The sequence below is a fragment of the Peromyscus leucopus genome, chromosome 1, assembly GCF_004664715.2.
Source record: "Peromyscus leucopus breed LL Stock chromosome 1, UCI_PerLeu_2.1, whole genome shotgun sequence".
NCBI lineage: Eukaryota > Metazoa > Chordata > Mammalia > Rodentia > Cricetidae > Peromyscus > Peromyscus leucopus.
Window position 1 is genome coordinate 149,965,305 of NC_051063.1, and position 20,062 is coordinate 149,985,366.

General features: G+C 42.0%; 1 long non-coding RNA gene across 1 annotated transcript in view; it reads right to left on the reverse strand.

The window, feature by feature from the left end:
• Positions 1-6,127: 6,127 nt before the first annotated feature.
• The window catches only part of LOC119086627, a 38,119-nt gene continuing 24,184 nt past the window's right edge, over positions 6,128-20,062 (reverse strand). Inside the window, exon 2 of the long non-coding RNA XR_005089954.1 lies at positions 6,128-6,519. This is a non-coding gene — a long non-coding RNA (uncharacterized LOC119086627). The remainder of the gene's footprint in view (positions 6,520-20,062) is intronic.

Consider the following 20,062-nt stretch of genomic DNA (forward strand, 5'->3'; position numbering starts at 1 on the left):
TTCCTTATAAAACTTTAAACTATCTGATATTTTATTTTTTATGTGTGTAAGGTAGGAACCAGTTTCATTTGTCTCTGTTTATTCAGTTCATTTGTCCAATACTATCTACCAAGCATATCCTCTACAGTATAATCACTGATATAGCCTATGTCCTGAGCATGTATGTGGCTCTTTGGGGGGGGAGGATCCAAACTATTTCATAGATCTTATTTTCATTCCAATAGCTATGGACATATTTGGAGATAGGATCACTATATATCCCAGGCTGGCCTGGACTTACTGTATAGCTCAGGCTAACCTTAAACTCAGGATTTTTTGACTTTAGCTCTGAGTGCTGGGATTATGGGCCTGCATGACATGCCTGCACTTATATGTTAATTTAAAGTAATCTAACCACCCTATCATATGTTGTGTTTCTACAACTTGTTTACCAAATCATGACTTTCTAAAATTCATTCCATTTTAATATAATATTTTAATTGGGTTTTTGAGAAGTTCATACATGCCTACAGACCAGAACCAGCAGGGCTAAGTTCCTAAACAGTGAGCTGTTGAGTGAGAGGACCAGGGATGAGGGATAAAGAAGACAAAGCAATAGTTGAGACCAGGAGGTTTTTTGCATAAGCTGATGACTTATGCCAAGCAATTTTATTAAGAACAATAGCATCGGCTTTTTGGAACCCATTCCCTATGGTGGGATGTTGTTGGCTGTTTTTTACTCTTTTGCTCTTTTACTCTTCTGGGGGCCTGCCACCCAACTCCCAAATAAATAGCACGGAGGCTTACTGTTACTTATAAAATGCCCGGTCTTAGCTTGGCTTGTTTCTTGCCAGCTTTTGTTAACTTAAATTAACCCACCTACCTTTCATTGCTAGGCTTTTACCTTTTTCTATTTCTGTGTATCTTCCTTTCACTCTTACTCCATGGCTGGGTGGCTGGTCCCTAGTTTCCTCCTCTTTCTCTTGCTCCTTCTTTTTGTTCTCTCACTCTTTCTTCCTCCCAGATTTCTCCTTCTATTTATTCTCTCTGTCTGCCAGTCACACCTATCCTTTCTTCTGCCTCATTATTGGCTGTTCAGCTCTTTATTAGACCATCAGGTATTTTAGACACACAAAGTATTGCAGCCTCACAGAATTAAACAAATGCAACATAAAAGAATGCAACACATCTTTGCATCATTAAACAAATATTCTACAGCAAAAACAAATGTAACACATCTTAAAATAATACTCTACAGCAGTGGGATGCCTCGCTCAGCCTTGATGTAGGGGGAAGTTGGTCCTGCCTCAACTTGATATGACATAATTTCTTGACTCCCATGGGAGACTTTTCCTTTCTGAGGAGTGGACATGGGAGGCCAGAAAGGAGGTGTGTGTGGGGGGAGGGCACGGGGGAGTGGAGGGAGGGGAAACTGTGGTTGGTATATAGAATAAATTTTAAAATATAATTTTATTTTTTTTTTAATTTGGTTTTTCGAGACAGGGTTTCTCTGTGTAGCTTTGCGCCTTTCCTGGAACTCGCTTTGGAGACCAGGCTGGCCTCGAACTCACAGAGATCCGCCTGGCTCTGCCTCCCGAGTGCTGGGATTAAAGGCGTGCGCCACCACCGCCCGGCTAAAATATAATTTAAAAAGAACTATAGCATCATATATACGATTTTCAGGGGGTAAATAGCTAAGGTTAGCAGAGAAGTAAACCAGACAATGTTGGCTAATAGAACAAGGGATACCTCAGACACAGCTGCCTGAGAACTGATAACCACAGCCCAGGGGGAAGAGTTGTGTCCCTAGAAGCTGTGACATTGACTCCTACAAAGGCACTGGCTTAAGTGTTAGACAGGCCTTGCCAAGGCCATTCCTGGAGAAGGACACAGAACTAAAGTTCCCTTTGTCCTTTCATAGAGCCTCTGAGAAGGTATTATATTGGTCTGGCTCCTTACTTCACACAGTGCATTTTGATCATATTTAGTCCCCACTCTTCCCCCTTAACTACCCCCAGATCCTTCTCCTACTTCCTTCCAACCTTATTTCATTTTTAATAGCCTCCTCCTTCCTATTTGTGCTGATATATACTCATGTATATGGGCTTATCCACTGGAGTATGGTTGATCTTCCATGCACTATACCTAAAAGAAAATTGGCTCTTTCTCTTAAATAGTTTTGCTACACTGCTCACCAGCTAGGCTGTGAGCTTCAGATTTTTGACAGCTTTTATCCTTTAAAGCCCAGATGATGTGGGAGCTCATCAACTCTGGACCAACAGTTAGGGAGCCTATATAGGACCCTTTGCATGTGTGTGACAGTTGTGTAGCTTGGTCTGTTTGTGGGGATCCTAGCAGTGGGATCAACACCTGTCCCTGGTGCTTGCACTGACTTTTGGGAACTTATTCCCCATGATGGGTTGCCTTGCCCAACCTTGATGCAGGGGGAGGAGCTTGGTCCTGCCTCGACTTGATATGCTATGCTTTGTTGACTCCCATGGGAAGCCTGCCCCTTTCTGAATGGAGCTGGAGGAGAAGTGGATGAGGGAGTAGAAGGGAGGTGGGAGGAGGAAGCAGGAGGAGAGGAGGGAGGGGAAACTGTGGTCAGTATGTAAATATACAGTATGTAAAAAATAATTTTAAAAATAAGAAGCCCAGATGAATAAAAGTAACATATTCCCCAGTTTGTGGCACAATCACTTTCAGTCAATACTAATTTGCATGCACCAATAACTTTGGAGCTAGGGATGGGAGCTCATGAGCCACACCCACCTCCCTAATGGAATATAGACAAGCTTGATTTTGTACAGGCAGTCACAGCTGCCGTGAGCTCATGAGTATAGCAGTCCTGTTAGATCCAGAAGACTTTCTTTTGGGAGGGGGTTCTGGTCCTTCCTAACCTCTGGCTCCTATGATCATTCAGCCTCATATTCTGTAGTGGTCCCTTGTTTAGTAAATTATGAACTCCAATAATCCATTTCTTAATTTTCTATAATTAAGATGATTGCAGAAACAACTCCTGGTTATTAGAAAGAAACTGAATAGATAGGCTAATAGGCAGCAAGGCAATTTAAAATAAAAAAAAAACACAAGTAAGGCAAATTGTCTTTTAAACAAGGTAAGTTGAATTTATAAGTTCAATTCCTCTGAAATCAGAAAAAAAATGACAGAAAACAAACTGTCCTTGCAAAAGGCTGAAACAGAACTGGTGATGCTCACTAAGATATATTCAAACATTTGAAAAGTGTGAGAGTAGAGGGTGCAATGGTCAGCAGTCCCCAGAGTGTTAAGCAGCCGTGGGCAGTAAAGTCAAATAATAAAACAGAGACTATTGCAGCTGCAGAATAAACACAGGATGCTTTTAAAACTCACTGAAAAGCAGACAGTCTTAGAAATAAAAATGTGGTGAGAAAACAAATGTTTTATAATAGTGGAAGAAGATACAGTGTTATTTTTCTCACAGAAAGTGTCACAAATGCAAACAGATGAACTATAGTAGAAAAATGATCAACTGACAATTTGGGATGGCCAATATCCAAATCACCGCCACTCTAAAATATGAGAACAGAATAAAAAGAAGGAATAATAATAATAATAATAATAATTAGTGTGTTATAAATACATCTGTGATAGAACACTTGCTTACCAAGGCCTTGGGTTCAATGCTGAAACACACACACACACACACACACACACACACACACACACACACACTACCCACAAGCAGACATTAAATAGTACCATAAAGATTGTTAGCTATTTTTAGCATGAGTCTTCAGATTAAAAGGTCCTATTTCACACCTGACACAATATAAGAGAGGGAATTATCTAAAATTAACCACTGTGTTATTTTAGAACACTGCAGGAAAAGGCCAGAATATGTACCAGAAAGTGACAATTCAAAAGGTGAGCCATTAAAATGTCCCCAGGCAAGAAACAATTCCTTCACTTTTCTAAAGAAAAAATATTTCCAATCTAGGCTTCTATATAACTCACCCAGTCAATCTAAAATATATTTAGATATTAAAGTTTAGGAGATATCTGTTTGCCCCCTGCAGTGCCGTACATCCTTTCTAAGAATTATTTTCTCTACTAAAGTGTGAGAGTAATGTTAACAACCAGAGTTACACAGAAGCGTGTATGAGACCTAACACATGAGTACAAAAGCAAGAAGAATTTCTAGGTCGATGGTAAGAGTAAACTGCCGGATGGTGGTTAGAAATCAAGACAGGGCTGATTGTAGGCACCAGGGTAAGAGTCTGGAGGAAACCGCTAATGGCTTGGAACCACTCTGGCTTACCTTTCCCTCTGACGGAGAGGCTATGCCTTGAACCCGGGTGTCACCTAAAGGCCACTTGTTGAAGGCTTGACCTCCGGCTTGTAATTATTTTTTTAAGATTCATATTTGTTCTTATTTATTTATGTATGTATGTATGTATGTATTTATTTATTTATTTATTTATTTAGTGTGTGTCTTTCTCTCTCTCTCTCTCTCTTCATCACAGCCCCTGTGATGTAAATAGGCCTCTTCCAACATGTGATCTCCGCTGCAATGTGCAATGTGCAATGTGCTATGTGCTGCCAAAGAGCCAAAGCAACAGGGCAGAGCAACCTCAAGAGAACCCTCCGACACTAAGCTATAAACAAGCCTCACTTCCTTTTCGTTTGGACTAGGCAAGCTTAGCTGTTGTTGTTTTATCTTCCTTTTTTTGTCACGGGGATAGAAAGCTAAGGCAAAAGTGAAGCATTTACTTGCTAAATTTATGAATAAGTTTAATTTAACATTCATTGATAATTGAAACTCAGAAACAACCATAGAGAACTTAAATCTAAAACGCTAGATGATTTGGGAAGTTGTATGAGACAACTTCAGATATCAAGTCTGACACAAGAAAGAAAAATGACCAACGGTAAAAATGTTAAAACAATGGTCAAATTCTCCTTCCACCCAATATGCCTCAGACTCATACAGTGCCTTGTGAAAAAATTCTGCTGTACTCCCAAGGAATTTGTAGCTCAGAGTTGGCACACTATGTTACAGAAAATAGATCTTGAAAATAAGCTTCCAAACTCATTTTATGAGTTAATAACCCTGGTGCTAAAACAGAACTAATAAATTACAAGTGAAGAAAATGACAAACTGATTTCATGGTGGACGTTCACTCAGAAACCAGAGATGCAGGGTTAGCTAACTCAGCCCAATAGTGTAATTTAACACTAATGAAACAGAATGGTTACATAGGGTTTATCCCAGGAGCAAGAACACACCCAGGAAGAGTCCGCATCAGATTCCTTCATATCAGGAAATGTCTCAGCGCGATCTACAACCGAATGAACAGAAGAAATGCATTTGCTTTTCTCAGTATGTCCATAAAAATTACATAAAAAGTTCAGTGTTACATGAACTTAAAGCTCATGAAAAATAATCTGGAACAAATTTGATAATCTGGCAAAATTGCCAAATAGGCAAAGAAGTCATAAGAATAAATTGCATTCCTCTAAGTCAACAATAACCACTAAGAAAATACAATAGCAAGATTTGGTTTATAGTAGAAAGTAAGTCTGTAAATATTTAGGACAATCCACCAAAAAAAAAATCATTTGTGAGATCTGCATATAAAAAAATCTTTCTAGTAAAGGGCTTGCTTTTTAAATTAATTTACTTGAAAAACTTGTAGGTTCACATGAAACTGTAAAATATACTTTGCACAGTCTTTGACAGCTGCTCTAACTGTTCCCATACACCCAGAAGACGGACACTAAGAGAGCCCACTTGTTTGATTTGATTTCACTGCTTTACGTTTACATATATGCACCAATTTATGTGCTGTGTGGACCTGTGTATGCTCATATACAGTCTGGTCCTGTATGCAAGCTTATGTCTCCACTTCAGCAACAAAGGCACAGAACACACCCACAGAGTCCTCAAGCTCTCCTTTGGTAGCCGTGCTTTCTTGCCTCTCCTCTCTATGACTCTGGCATCCCTAACCGTTGGCACACACTGGTCTGTCTGCCCTTGTATGACTGTCATTTAAATGATAAGAGATAAGGGAAATTACTCAGGAGTTCATCTTCGGAAACTAGGCTTCTCTGCACTCAGAGTAATTCTCTTGAGACCGGTCCAAACTGTTGTGTATTGATCAATAGATTTTTTTTTTATAGATACCTTTATCACCTGAATCTGTAGCACAGATGTGCCACACTTCATTTCACAATTTTCCCACGGATGGACATTTGGTTTGTTTCCAGCATAGCATTTTAGAAATAGTTTCCATGAACACCCACGTTCATGTTCTGGGAGCATGAGATTTCATTTATTAGAAATGAATGTGTGCAGGTTGGTTTTTGTCAACTTGACACAGATCTAGACTCATCTCAGAAGAGAGAACCTCAATTGAGAAAATGTCACTGTAAGATTGGCTCATAGGCAAGCAAGCCTGGGGGACTTTTTTTTTTTCCGGATGATGATTGATGTGGAAGGGAACAGTGCCATTGCTGGGAAGGTGGTCCCGGATGGTATCTGAACACAGACCGAGCAATCTACAAAAAACAAACAAAACACAGTAAGCAGCGCTCCTCCACAGCTTTTGGTTGAGCTCCTGCACTGACTTCCTTATATGACAGAGTGTGACCCAAGAGTTGTAAGAGGAAATAAACCCTTTGCTCTTCAAGTTGCTTTTGGTCATAGTGTTTTATCACAGTAACAGAAACTCTAATTTAAAAAAATGCCTATGGTGCAATTGCTGGTAATTACATGTGTTTCCTTGTGATGCTAGAGATCAAAGCCAGGGCATAGTGCATGCTGGGCAAGCACTTTACTAGTAAGTGATGCCCCAGCTACCATTTGCTTGCCTCTGTAAGAAACCTCAGAATACTCCCAGAGTAATAACAACATTTCATATTCCCATCAACAATAAGGGCAGCTTTTAAAAAATATAAACACAATTAAGGGTATGTTAACAACTGCAAACAATCAGGTGGGATGGTACATATCTTTAATCCTGGCACTCAGGAGGCAAATGCATGCAGATCTCTGTGAATTTGAGGCCAGCCTGGTCTATATTTTGAGTTCCAGGCCAGCCAAGGCTACACAGTGAAAAAACAAACAAGCAAAACTAACAAACCAGTTATCAAAGAGTTGGAAAGGTACAAATGTAGACGTGCCTCGTCGTGATGTGCTGTTATGAGCCCAAGGCAAGGGAACCAGGTAGCCATGGACAGAGACCTCTAAAATGGAGCTAAAATAAGCATACTCGAAGCTAATTATTTTACCTATTGTTATAATTGTAACAGATGGCCCACTAACACAAACCTCAAATTCAAGCCAAGGCACTATTGAAGGATTAATTTCAAAGTCTTGGAGTTTTCAAAATCTTGTAGTTTAAACACATAGAAAAACAACGTAAGCCAGATGGTGGTGGCGAATGCCTTTAATCCCAGCACTTGGGAGGCAGAACCAGGTGGATCTCTGTGAGTTCAAGGCCAACCTGGTCTACAGTGCAAGATACAGGACAGGCACCAAAACTACACAGAGAAACCCTGTCTCGAAAAACAAACAAACAAACAAACAAACAAACAAAAAACAAACAACATAAGATAAATATAAACTTACAAATGTACCAGCAGGCTGCAAAGCAGGGCAAAGTATCACTGGCTGAGAAATCTAGAAAAACAGGAGCAGGAGATCCATAGAAAACTTTTGTTGCCCGGGAATATGGGTCATGAGCCTTATGAATAGTGATGAATTATGTAATCCTGACAAATGACAACTGACACAGACTTCTATGTGTAGTCACAATAGCTTTCATAGATTCTGGGAAGACTGAGAAAGCTTCAGTGTCATTCTTAAGGCTCCTGACTCCCCGTAGATACACAAAGCCTGGATTCTGCAACGTCAACTCTAACACCTGACAACCTGGAATTCCTGAGGTCTCAGAACACCATGGGGAACCACTGACCTCCCAGAGCATCTGTGGCTTCATTAGAAGGAATAATTGGTGTCTAGAGATCTGAGACTGTTGTGAGTGGTCTTGGGGTACAGCGTGGTCATCTAGGGGTACCACTAAGTTTCTTTTGTAGGACTAACAGAGGATTACACATCTGGGAAAGACCCAAGATTGCTATGCAAAGACAGTAAAAGTAACATGTTTGGGAGACAGCACAAGTCTGAAGCAGAGAAAGTGAAAGTGGGGATGCAAAGGAGGCAAATGACAAACTTTATCACAGCAGGAAAACAGCTCCCATTGGGATGGGAGGAGGTCCAGATCTAGGAGTCTACTGGGTGGACTTGGAGCTGGAAGTTGTTGGGTTTTTTTTGTTTTTTTCGAGACAGAGTTTCTCTGTGTAGCTTTTCGCCTTTCCTGGGACTCACTTGGTAGCCCAGGCTGGCCTCGAATTCACAGAGATCCGCCTGGCTCTGCCTCCCGAGTGCTGGGATTAAAGGCATGCGCCACCACCGCCCGGCTAAACTGGAAGTTTAATAGTATCCCGAGGTCTTTTCTTTCCTGTCTCCTTCCTGCTTGGTCCCATTAGGTATCCTCCCTTGGTAGACTCTCCCTTCCCACTGGTGAACTTTATCTTCCTGCTGTGTGCAACTACAAAGTCATCCAGAAACAAGGAGCAGCCCCCTGTGCTGGGCTCCCGCCCCTCTGTTGATCTTGCACAGCTCTTGTGCAGTGGTCCACACAGCCTCTAATGCTGTGCTTCTCACAGGGTCAGAGTCTGCAGTCCAGTGGAAGGCTATGCTGCATCTTGGTGGGTGCTTGGGCTTGCCTGGGCAGCAAGCAGACAGTGCTCACTTACCTGATGGTGGGACTTGAAGTCACTGGGGGTGGGGTGGGGATGTGGTCTCAGGCCTCTTCTATCCCTACCCCCATTGGCCCCAGCTTTGATCTCTAAGGCTTTGCCAGAGCCACCATACACAGGCTTGGATGCTGTGGGCTGCTAAGGTCAGGAACCCAGCCATCAAGTACTCAGCTGGGATTCTCCATTGCCACCTCGGGTACACAGCATTTGTATGAGAGTGCTTGCTCACTCAGTCCTTCCTCTTAGAGATTGGAATGGGATGACCACTATGACTGCTTAATGCTGAGGTTACCCAATCCTTCGGGTATTGACCTGAAAGACAGAACCCTCAGGGGATGGGTCCTATGGTTAATCTGGAAGGCTGTGATGGAACTCAGTTGGCAGTGGAGATCCCAAATACAGGACAATCATGTGATGATAGCATATGTACTTAACATAACATATGTACTCACATAAAGCATTTTATGTGAGTGAGGTAAGATCTGTAGCATACAGGAAGTGAGACTGTCAGAATAACTATAATCCTCCTTGAATCATAATTTAAAAGACTGTTAGGAGGCTTTGCTCCTATTACGGGAAAAGAAAAGGCAAGAAAAACCTTCACAAAAGCCCTCTTCAGGACCCATCATGGGCTTCAGCAAAGCTGACACTGTTCCTGACACCTTTGTCTATGGGGAGAGGCACATCTTGACTCGAGTGCTTGAAAACCTTGTCAGTCAATACAAGTTCAGCCATTGCACCTCTTCTGTCACTACCTCATGAAGAGTTTTGGAAGACAAGGTTAATAAAGATAACTCTTAGCATCAGAGTTAAAATGTCTTGTTCGGCAAGATGAACTGTAACTGTGCAACAGGCTGAACTACATGCCAGAGCCCAAATGTAATTCTTAACGGGAGGGGACATGGAGTGCAAGCCTGGGAGAATTGAGGACCCCCCTCTCATTAGGAGAAAACCCATCTGTCATGTTCCAACTTAAAGTCTAGGACAGAAATACAATCTCACTGGATTATGTTTTGTAGTAATACCCATGGGCATAAACAGGTGTATCTACATTTTAGATGAGCCTGTTTTCTTTGGCTGTGGGTAGGCTCTCAATGTTTAATCAAGTCAAGGGCAAAGTGTCCTGTATCTGGGCAGTATTTTCCTTATCAATCAGAAAATAATTAGTGAGAAACAGCTGTCTTAATAACAATCCCACAATGTCTAGGGAATGTGGTCCTTTGGACTGTTACAAAACATACCAATTACTTTTAGTCCTTGGTTGTGCTTTTCTGTTGAATGTTTAATGCCACTCAGGTGACCAGAAAGAATTACTTTTTACTGTCCTCAGAGATTTTTTCAGCTTGGGAGGAACCTCTGACTTCTCTAGGTCTCTTTCTACCAGCTGTTCCATCTATGTGAGGATATGTCAAAGGCATTGCTTGACCATAAATGACATCTTAAGTGATTCCCCTATGATCTCCTGGGACACAGTTGACCTTGGAGTGCAGAAGGCAAAATTCTGTCCCTTTTAATTCCTTTGTCCACACTGGTCTAACCTCCAAATATGCTTATTCAACACCAAGATGATGTTATACCCATCTACTACCTTTTCCCCTTCCTTCCATCCTTCCTTCCTTTTTTCATTTTATTTTGACAAGGTTTTACTGCATATTCTTGGCTGTCCTGGAACTTGTTGCTTGTTATGTAGACCAGGCTGGCTTCATTTAACAGAGTTCTACTTGGTACTTTTAACTACTGTGTAATATTTAGATGAAGCTTGGACCAAAACCCAAACACTTTTAAATAAACTTTGATTACTGGTTTGTTCTTGTATGTACAGGCCAGTTCTTGTAATGGTTAGGAAGGGAAGGCCAGTAACTTCATTGGTTTAAGCTGGACATCACTTTACTGAACTTTTTAAAAAATCTTTTGAGGTATATATATATATATATATATATATATATATTTTACATCTGTCTTAGTTATGGTTTCTATTGCTGTGAAGAGACGCCATTACCACAGCAACTCTTATAAAGGAAAACATTTAATTGGGCCTGGCTTACAGTTCAGAGGTTTAGTCCATTATTGTCATGGCCAGAAGCATGGTGGTGTTCTGGCAAACCTGGTGCTGAAGAAGGAGCCGAGTTTAACATCTGGATTAGCGGGCAGCAGGAAGAGAGAGTAAGCCACTGGACCTGGCTTGAACTTATGAAATTTCAAAGCCCACCCCCAGTGACACACATCCTCCAACAAGGCCACAAGTCCTAATCCTTTCAAATAATGACACTCCTTGTGAGTCTATGAGAGCCATTTTCATTCAGGCAACTACAACGTGTATGGGTGTTTTGGCTGCATACATGGCTGTGTACCATTTACGTGCATGTCTGTACCATGTGCCTGTGGAGATCAGAAGAAGGTATAGGATCTTCTTGGAACTGGACTTACCCTGTGGCTGATGGGAATTGAATTCAGGTTGTGGTTGTTTGAATAGGAGTGACCTCCATAAAGTCATAGATTTGAATAATTACTCATCAGGGAGTGGCATTATTAGGAGATGTGGCCTTGTTGGGGTAGGTGTGGCCTTGTTGGAGGAAGTATGTCATTGGGGTGTGCTTTGAGGTTTCAGGAGCCCAAGCCAGGCCCAGTCTCTCTCCTCTCTTCTCTTCTCTTCTCTTCTCTTCTCTTCTCTTCTCTTCTCTTCTCTTCTCTTCTCTTCTCTTCTCTTCTCTTCTCTCTTCTCCTCTCCTCTCCTCTCCTCTCCTCTCCTCTCCTCTCCTCTCCTCTCCTCCCCTCCCCTCCCCTCCCTTCCCTTCCCTTCCTCTCTCTGCGTCTCTCTCTGTGTCTCTGTCTCTCTCTCTGTCTCTCCCTCTCTCCCTCTCTCTCTGTTCCTGTCTCCATCTGTCTTTGTCTTTCTTCCTGCTGCTTGCCAATCCAGATGAAGAACTCTTGGCTCCTTCTCCAGCACCATGTCTGTCTACATGCTGCCATGTTACCTGCCATGACATTAATGGACTAAACCCCTGAACCGGTGAGCCAGCCCCAGCTTAATGTTTTCCTTATAAGAATTGACATGCATCAACAATTAAGGTAGATGGAGAGCTGTCCCCATTACTCATCTGTCATGTGGAAGCATGGGCAGGGGACAGATCTCCCCCCCCACATATACACACACACCTCAGCTCTCTAGGGAGAGCTGGCCCTAGAGGTCATAAGAGCTGGAGAGCTGTCCCTGCCCCTCACCAGTTGCAGCACTCAGGAGAGTGGCCTCTGCATCTCTACTGGCCAACACAGTAGAGCTGGCCCTAAGGTGTAGGTGTGGGAGAACCAACCCTGAGGATTTGAAAGCAGGAGAACTGACCCCACCCCTTGCTCATCAATGCAAGGGGTGAACTAGCCAGGGCAGTGTTGGAGGAGTCACCCTGGTAGTGAAGACAGGCAAGAGCTGGCAGGCTGACCAACCCTATAACTAACTACCCAGGCCTGGAACAACGGGATGTCCAGGAAGAGTCCCAATGTCAATAGTGTAGCAGAGACCAGAGGCCTTGAACCATTAATGGTTCTATGTGATGAACACCTGCATGTAAAGATGTTTGGATAAAGGGGGTTACTGCATGACTCACTGTGTCACACTGCAGTTTCCATGGTGAGATTTTCCCCTTTATTTCTTTTTTCCCCTTTTTTATCTTAGATTTCATTTTGTTTTATTTGGCAGCAGAGGGTATGGGGGCAGATTGCAGGGGTAGAAGGCAGAGGGTGGGTGCCAGGGGACAGGAGATGGGTGGGATTGGGATGCATGATGTGAAAGATACAGAGAATAAATTAAAAAAAGAAAGTTAAAAAAAAAAGAGTTGCCGTGGTCATGGTGTCTCATCATAGCAATAGAAACCCTAACTAAGACACTGGTCCTCTGAAAGAGCAGTTAGTGCTCTTAACCACTGAGCTGTCTCTCCAGTCCATACCATACAAATCTGAGTATCACATATACCATCTCCAAGTCGCATCTTTTACATACTTGCTCACATTTTAATAAACTGCCTAAGTTGTCTAGTTTTCCCTTCCATTATGGAAATGTCCAGCCATCTTAATCCTCACACACAAATTCTTCTTAGTAAAAAATATTTCCACCTTTACCTTCTTAACACTTTCTTTTACCTACTAACCAGTAGGAAATTCCTAATACCACAAGACTTGAAGAATACTAACAAATAAATTTACCATCTGTTGTGAGAATTTTCTGCCTAGCAGGGGACTACCCTTGTTTATCCCGTCCTCACAAGGCTGCAAATGACAAGCCAAAGTTCAATTTTATCAGAGTTCATCTTGAGGAATTAATGAGCTCACTTATCGATATGGGTGAGTGCTGTGGGATGGTCTATATGTCAAATTGCTCTGATTGGTCAATAAATAAAACACTGATTGGCCAGTGGCCAGGCAGGAAGTAGGTGGGAAAAGGAGAGAGGAGAATTCTGGGAAGCGGAAGGCTGAGGTGGAGAGACACTACCAGCCGCAGCCATGACCAGCAGCATGTGAAGATGCCGGTAAGCTACCAGCCACGTGGCAAGGTATAGATTTATGGAAATGGATTAATTTAAGCTATAAGAACAGTTAGCAAGAAGTCTGCCACGGCCATACAGTTTGTATGCAATATAAGTCTCTGTGTTTACTTGGTTGGGTCTGAGCGGCTGTGGGACTGGTGGGTGACAAAGATTTGTCCTGACTGTGGACAAGGCAGGAAAACTCAAGCTACAGGTGAGGGGTTCCTGACAGAAGCACGAGAGACCTTAAAACAGCTAACAGGAAAGTTTTCCCTCAGCCTCAACAGTGGCTTTCTCACAGAAACCTAAGTGGAGCCCCCTCTCCCTAGCTGTCTTAGTTGGGTTTCTATTCCTGTGGTAAAGACACCCTGACCAAAGTCAATTTGGGGAGAAAGGGTTTCTTTCATCATAAAGCTTGTAGTCCATCATCCAGGGAACTCAGGGCAGAATCTTGGAGGCAGGAACTGATGCAGAAGCCATGAAGAGCTTCTGCTTGCTGGCTTTCTCCTCACAGATTTTCTCAGCCTGCTTTCTTATAGCACCCCGCACCACCAGCCCTCTTGGAGTAAAATCCACAGTTAGTCACACCAGGGCCCTACCATACCAATCATCAATTAAAGTAGGATAAGATAGAAAAACATTTGATACTAATTTATTGATTTATTTAGTGACTTATTTAAGGCACTGCTTGTACTGCCTATTTGCCAAGCATGACTTAACTTGTTACCTGGAAAAAAAAATGATCTGGAGAAATAGATGAAACAATGGGTCATTGCCCTTAACAGCCTGCTGACTGCCATGTACTCTTCTGTGAAATCTTGCTTGTCTGCCTCCTCTCGTAGTTTCAGATTATAAGATGAGAACTCAAATTGGATCCAATACCTAGGACTTTAAGGAACGATCCTGGCTTCAGTCCACAGGTAACACCTTTCTTCCACTCTCATTGGTGCTGAGAGTGCTTATTTCAGAAAGAGCCACGAAACACAATTGAGAAAATGATCCACAGGATGGCCTGCAGGCCAAGGTGCTGGAAGCATTTTCTCTGCTGAGGTTCTCTCTTTCCAGACGATTCTAACTGTGTCAAGCTGACATAAAACTAGTCTGCACAACTGATCCCTTGTCAACTTGACACGCAAGCACATCAATTATTCTACGATTACTTTTCCATCTTCCTTTGTCCCCAAGACAACATGTTAATATTAAAATTATAATCAAACATTCCAACTTTGAAATGTCCCAGGGTCTTTAAAAGTTCAAAGTCTTTAAAACATCCTGTCCTTTCAAAGTCTCTATAAAATACCCAGTTTCTCTAAGAACTCCATTCTCTCTTAAATTCCAAAGTCTCATAACTGTGGGTTCCTGCAAAAATCAAATCATATTAAGTAATTTCTTACTCTAAGAGGGATGAACAATGGCACAGTCCAATCAAATAAAAAGAAAACCAATCTTCCACAGTGTAAAAACCAGCATCAGAATCACAACCCTATGGGCTGCAAGAGGTTTCCTGTCTCCAGCTCCACCCTTTACAGCACACACAGCTTGTCTCATAGGCTAGGGCTGGCTCCATTCCACAGCTGCTGCTGTCCTTGGCAGTCATCCCACAGTACTGCAATCTCCACATTGTAGGGTCTCCACTGGAACTGGGCTGTGCCTTCATAAATAGCCTCTCTGGGTTCTCTTTGGGGACTCTGTCACTGCCACATGGTGCCAATCTCTGTAACTGAAGAGTCCTGGAGCTTCTACGTCAACAAAGGCTGTACCTCCACCAATGGCCTCTCCTGGCCTTTCACAGTGCAAAGCATTGGCTGCTTTCCCTAAGCCTTTCATATCTTCAAAAGCAGTAGTATCTAGGAGATTCTTACACATTACCAAGTTTGGCTGCCAGCATGAGGTACAACTTGGCCACCATCTGGACCACAGGTTCAATGTGCTGACCCTGAGAAAATGCTTTCCAGAATATTTCACCTCTGTGAGGTTGGTGTCCTTTTAATCACTCTAGTTTCTCAGTTCCAGTAACCAGTAACAATTGTTCCAGTAAAGTGAAGGTTTTATTTCAGTGGTGCTGGTCTCTTGTTCATCACAGGTAACTCTAGATCCAGCTGACAAGGAACTATAGATTCTTAACATAAGATATCATATAAAGGCCCCTGTAGAGTCTTTCCTTCCCTCAAAACTTCACAAAATAGGACTCCATCTCTGCATTGCTTTCAAAATACTTGTCTTCCAAGATCTCACTGATTTCTGAGCACTCAATGCTATCATACTAATATCCCACTCCTGTTACTAATTTTCTGTTTTATTTGGGATTTTTATTTTCGAGACAGGGTTTCTCTGTGTAGCTTTGTGCCTTTCCTGGAACTCGCTTTGGAGATGTGGCTGGCCTTGAACTCACAGAGATCCGCCTGCCTCTGCCTCCTGAGTGCTGGGACTAAAGGTGTGCACCACCACCACCCGGCTTATTTGGGATTTTTAATGCTTCAATAAAATACCATGGCCAAAAGAACCTGGGAAGGAAAGGGTTTATTTCACCGTATAGTTTGTAGTACATCATCCATAGAAGTCAGGGTAGGAACTCAAGCAGGGAAGGAACCTGGAGGCAGAAACTGAAGCAGAATCCATGGAGAAATGCTGCTTACTGAATTTCTCCTTACAGATTTCTTATCCTGCTTTCTTATAGCATCAAGGACTACCACCACAGTGAGCTATACCTGCCCATATTAACCATCAATCAAGAAAATGTTCCATCTGCTTCCCTACTGACCTATCTAATTGGGGCATTTTCTCAATTGAGGTTCTTTCTTCCCAAATGACTATAGCTTGTGGCAAGTTGACATAAAATGAGCTAGCATTCTAGTCTTACTGTCTTCCGTAGACTATGAATTTTGACATCTACCCAATGCCAGAGGCCTTATACGGTTAGGGAGGAATTGAATATAACCAGATAAGAGGAGTGACTGAATACTTAGACAATAACCCTGTACACTCTTCATGTCTGCAAAAGAATAGCAACAGCCCACAAGCCCAGTTGTGATGATCTTTTGAAAGCAAGAAAGCTGAACTAATGAAGATTAAAGCTCAAAAGATAGTGTCATGGAACACCTCCTAGGTAAAATAAAGTTGGATCTAAACTGTGTATGCAGGACAATGTAACACATTTTGATTACCTATACATATTTTTAGCTACCAAGTTTTTTTTTGTTTTGTTTTGTTTTGTTTTTCCTGACAAGTTTTAGGCAAATCTTTCTGCTTGGACTTCAACATCTTATTTTTTCTGTGGCCTCTCCAAACCTGAGAATTACCTCCCCATCTCAAAAGTTTACATTTCATTCAGAGCCTGGGGACATTATCAAAATGATCTTGGTGTGAGGGAACACTCCCTGCAAATTAAAGGCAAAAAAATTAAGCACACATAGAGCCAAAAACTACTAACATATTAAGCCTAATTGTAGTTTTAGATGACAAAAGACATTTCCCACTCTTGTCTTAACTTGGGTAGGGAGGAAGGCACAGTCTCACAACTTGATAAATCATTTTCCTGCCCTTAAATCTAGTAAAGGTTCCCAGTAGAACCCCCCAAAAAAGAGCCCCAAACTTACCTAAACCTCAGGAAAGGTTATGAGGGATGTTACTTTCTGTCCTTTGTTTTGCAGCTTTACAGTCCAGAAAATGATCTATGATAGCCATGCTTTGGGCTCTCAATGAATCTAAGTAGCATGGCCCAGGACACAAGTAAGTAGTTTGGGGTCTGAAGTGTAAGGGTCAAATCCTATCTCCAGAGCCAGCATCCCAGTGAGCTTAACCAGCACATGGCAATTTTCCAACACTCTCTAGACCTTAAAGACATTTTTTTTTTCTCTATAAAACTGAACCAAGCTGTCGACACTGGATATCAAGCTTGCTGTTGAGTCTGAAGCCAACTGGCTGGACCCAAAGCACCTGTCCTCCTTTCAACCTTCACAGAGTTGTCCAAATTATTCTTATCCACTGGGTCTGACAGGCACTGACAAAAGGTAGAAAGCATTTTCTTCCCCTTTAGAATAAAAGAGTTAGAACACTTTGTTTTAGAAGGCCACCCTCTGACTTCTTTTAACTTTATAATACCAGGGTGACAGTGGGCACCCAGGATCAAACATCAAACAGGCTCAAGCTGATTGAAGCATCTGTCTTTACTAGTGTCTAATTTGATACCTCCCATGGCCAGACTTGGAGTGACCAACTGCTTGAAAGCTGTATACCCACAGTCAGTTTGCCTGACCCTACAGATGGAGGTAGGTAACACGAAAACAAAAACCCTGATAAGTACTCGCCCTCATAAAAGAGATCAAGTTATACAGGAGGTTTATTTTTCTCCAGGGCAAGTGATTGATTGGACTTTGAGGGGCTAATTTTTCTCAGTGTCTGAAAAGGCAGCTGAATAGCAACTTCAGAAGAATTTGGAGCCTGGTTTGTCCACTCTTGTAATGAGATGGGGGAGTAAGTACAGAGAAGTTGGGTAGGATTTGCCTTATCGAACCCACACTCCCTAGTCCATTTGGAGGGGTGGCTGCAGCCTATAACAAGGAGCACATAGTGTGTCTAGTCTGTCCTGGGGAAAGTGCAGTCTGATGGCTTGGCTCTCACCATGTCCTGATTTCCTCCCCTTTGATTTTCCTATGACAGAGAACAGATAGTGTGGAGTAGTCTCTACCAGAGAGTTTGGATTGAGTAGTTGGATTTTTTCCTTTACCTGTGGCATGTCTCCAGCCCCTTCCTGATTTCTTTTGATTTGTTTCACTTGTGGGGCTCCTGGTTTCAGAAGTCTGGTACCTGTCTGGTCCATGACAGTTCCTCTTATAGCCCAAGTATCTTTGGTAATGCCATCCCTCGAAACAAAAGATTAGTCTTCTGATTGTTCGGGCTATGGATGAATTGAGGAAAAATTAAAGCATTCTTATGCACTTTTGGAGTTTAGCTTGTTCCAGCTGTTCATAACGCAAGCTAACAGGGACCTCAAAGGATCTTGGAGGCTTCCATCCCCATCTGAGAAGTAAAGCAAGACTGGAAGAGACTGATGGAGGGTTGCTTAATTCTCCATGACTCTCTCATCTCAGCATCTGGGGAAGCAGCTCCTAGCCTTTGGAGGGGAAGGTCAGTGTGTCCTAACAGAACACCCCTGGAATTGGTTCCCCATGTGAGACTAGTTTGCACTTACCCATACCTATGGGCTTGGTCCCTGACAATTTCATTCACCTCCTAGAGATATATTTCTGATGCCTCCATTCCAGAAAGTACACTCATTTTCCTCCAATCTTATTTGAGAATGGGCAGATCAAATTTGAGAAACCCCTGAAGTCTTGGAGACAGAATATTTTCTCTTTTCCTGGAAGCTTTATGATGGCTTAAGAGCCTTTTATTTCAGATGATGCAAATGAAAGTGACCCCTAATTTCATACAGAGCTGAGTAGGGAACCAGAGCATCTCAAATAATAGCCTGAACTAGTGATAACTAATGAGAGAGTACCTGACTCTTGGCTTGGGATAAGAGCAGTCCAAGGGGGACAGGGAAGGGACATGTTGCTCCAGGGGAAATAGGGCAGAAATCCCTTTCCCTTAGGGTATCCATAATTGTATGACCTCTCTTTTAATTCATAAATTCATGTTACATTTTTGCCCAATTAGGAAGCAAGTGGTATAAGCACTTATGGTGACTGATTTTCATTTAAAGAAGGTTATGAACATTGGGAAAACTTCTTACACATTTATTATCAGTGGCCATGCTAGGGGACCAACAGGGAGCACTGGAACTCATGGAACATGGGCAGTTGGCAAAGCCACTCCTGAGTGAGCCTTGGAGAGGCAAAGCTCGGAGGACTAGGTGTCCTGAGGACCTCATGCTGTTATTGAGCAGAGCTCTGATTGTTGCTTTCAAGGTCACTATATCCCTCATAATTTATGACTGGATGAAAACTCTCAGGGGGTTGCTAGCCCCTCACTGGGCAGTGTTACTAGTACTTAACAATAATAGTGATTGACTTTTTCCAAGCATTGATGCTGGAGCAGATTAATGATTCAACCACCACCTTTAGAAACAATTTAGACATGTAGAATTGTTAGTAAGGTTAGGTTAAGGTGTTTTTATGAATTGTTTTGATGTAGAAAATCTTAGGAAACAATTTAAAATTTAGAAAGCCACACTTTTAACATTTGAGTGAGGGACTCTTTGAGGTCATGGAACTAAACAACGGTAGCCTGGCTATTGCTGGATGACGTACCTATCTTGCTAGGATAGGTTGGTGATCAAGGGTGATGATTAATTCTTGTACCCATTACTTCTCTCAGATTCCTAATATAAAAAACTGATGAGTGGGTATGTACCGTGAGGATTTAAAGTAGAGCCAACTGACTGTTTTTCATATATAAAAGTTTAGATTTGTGATTCTTTTAAGATTTCTTATAAGATTACCTTTTGAGGTAAATAAAAAAGTGATAGGTCCTTTCTTTGTACCTGAAAAATGCAATCTGCCAGCCAAAGAACTCATTGAGAAAAACACCGTGCTTACTTACATTCTGTTAATCTATAACAAGTTGCTTGAGTATGAACATATGTGGGTTCTTTGGACAACTTGTTTTTCATCCTGTAATATGTAAAATATTTGATTATGTAAGAGATACGGGAAAACATGTTTTTTACTTGTATTCATTGTAATCATTCACTTAAAAAACAAAATGTAACCATATTGTAATTTTTATAGTGCTTGAAAGATTCCACTGGGATATATAAG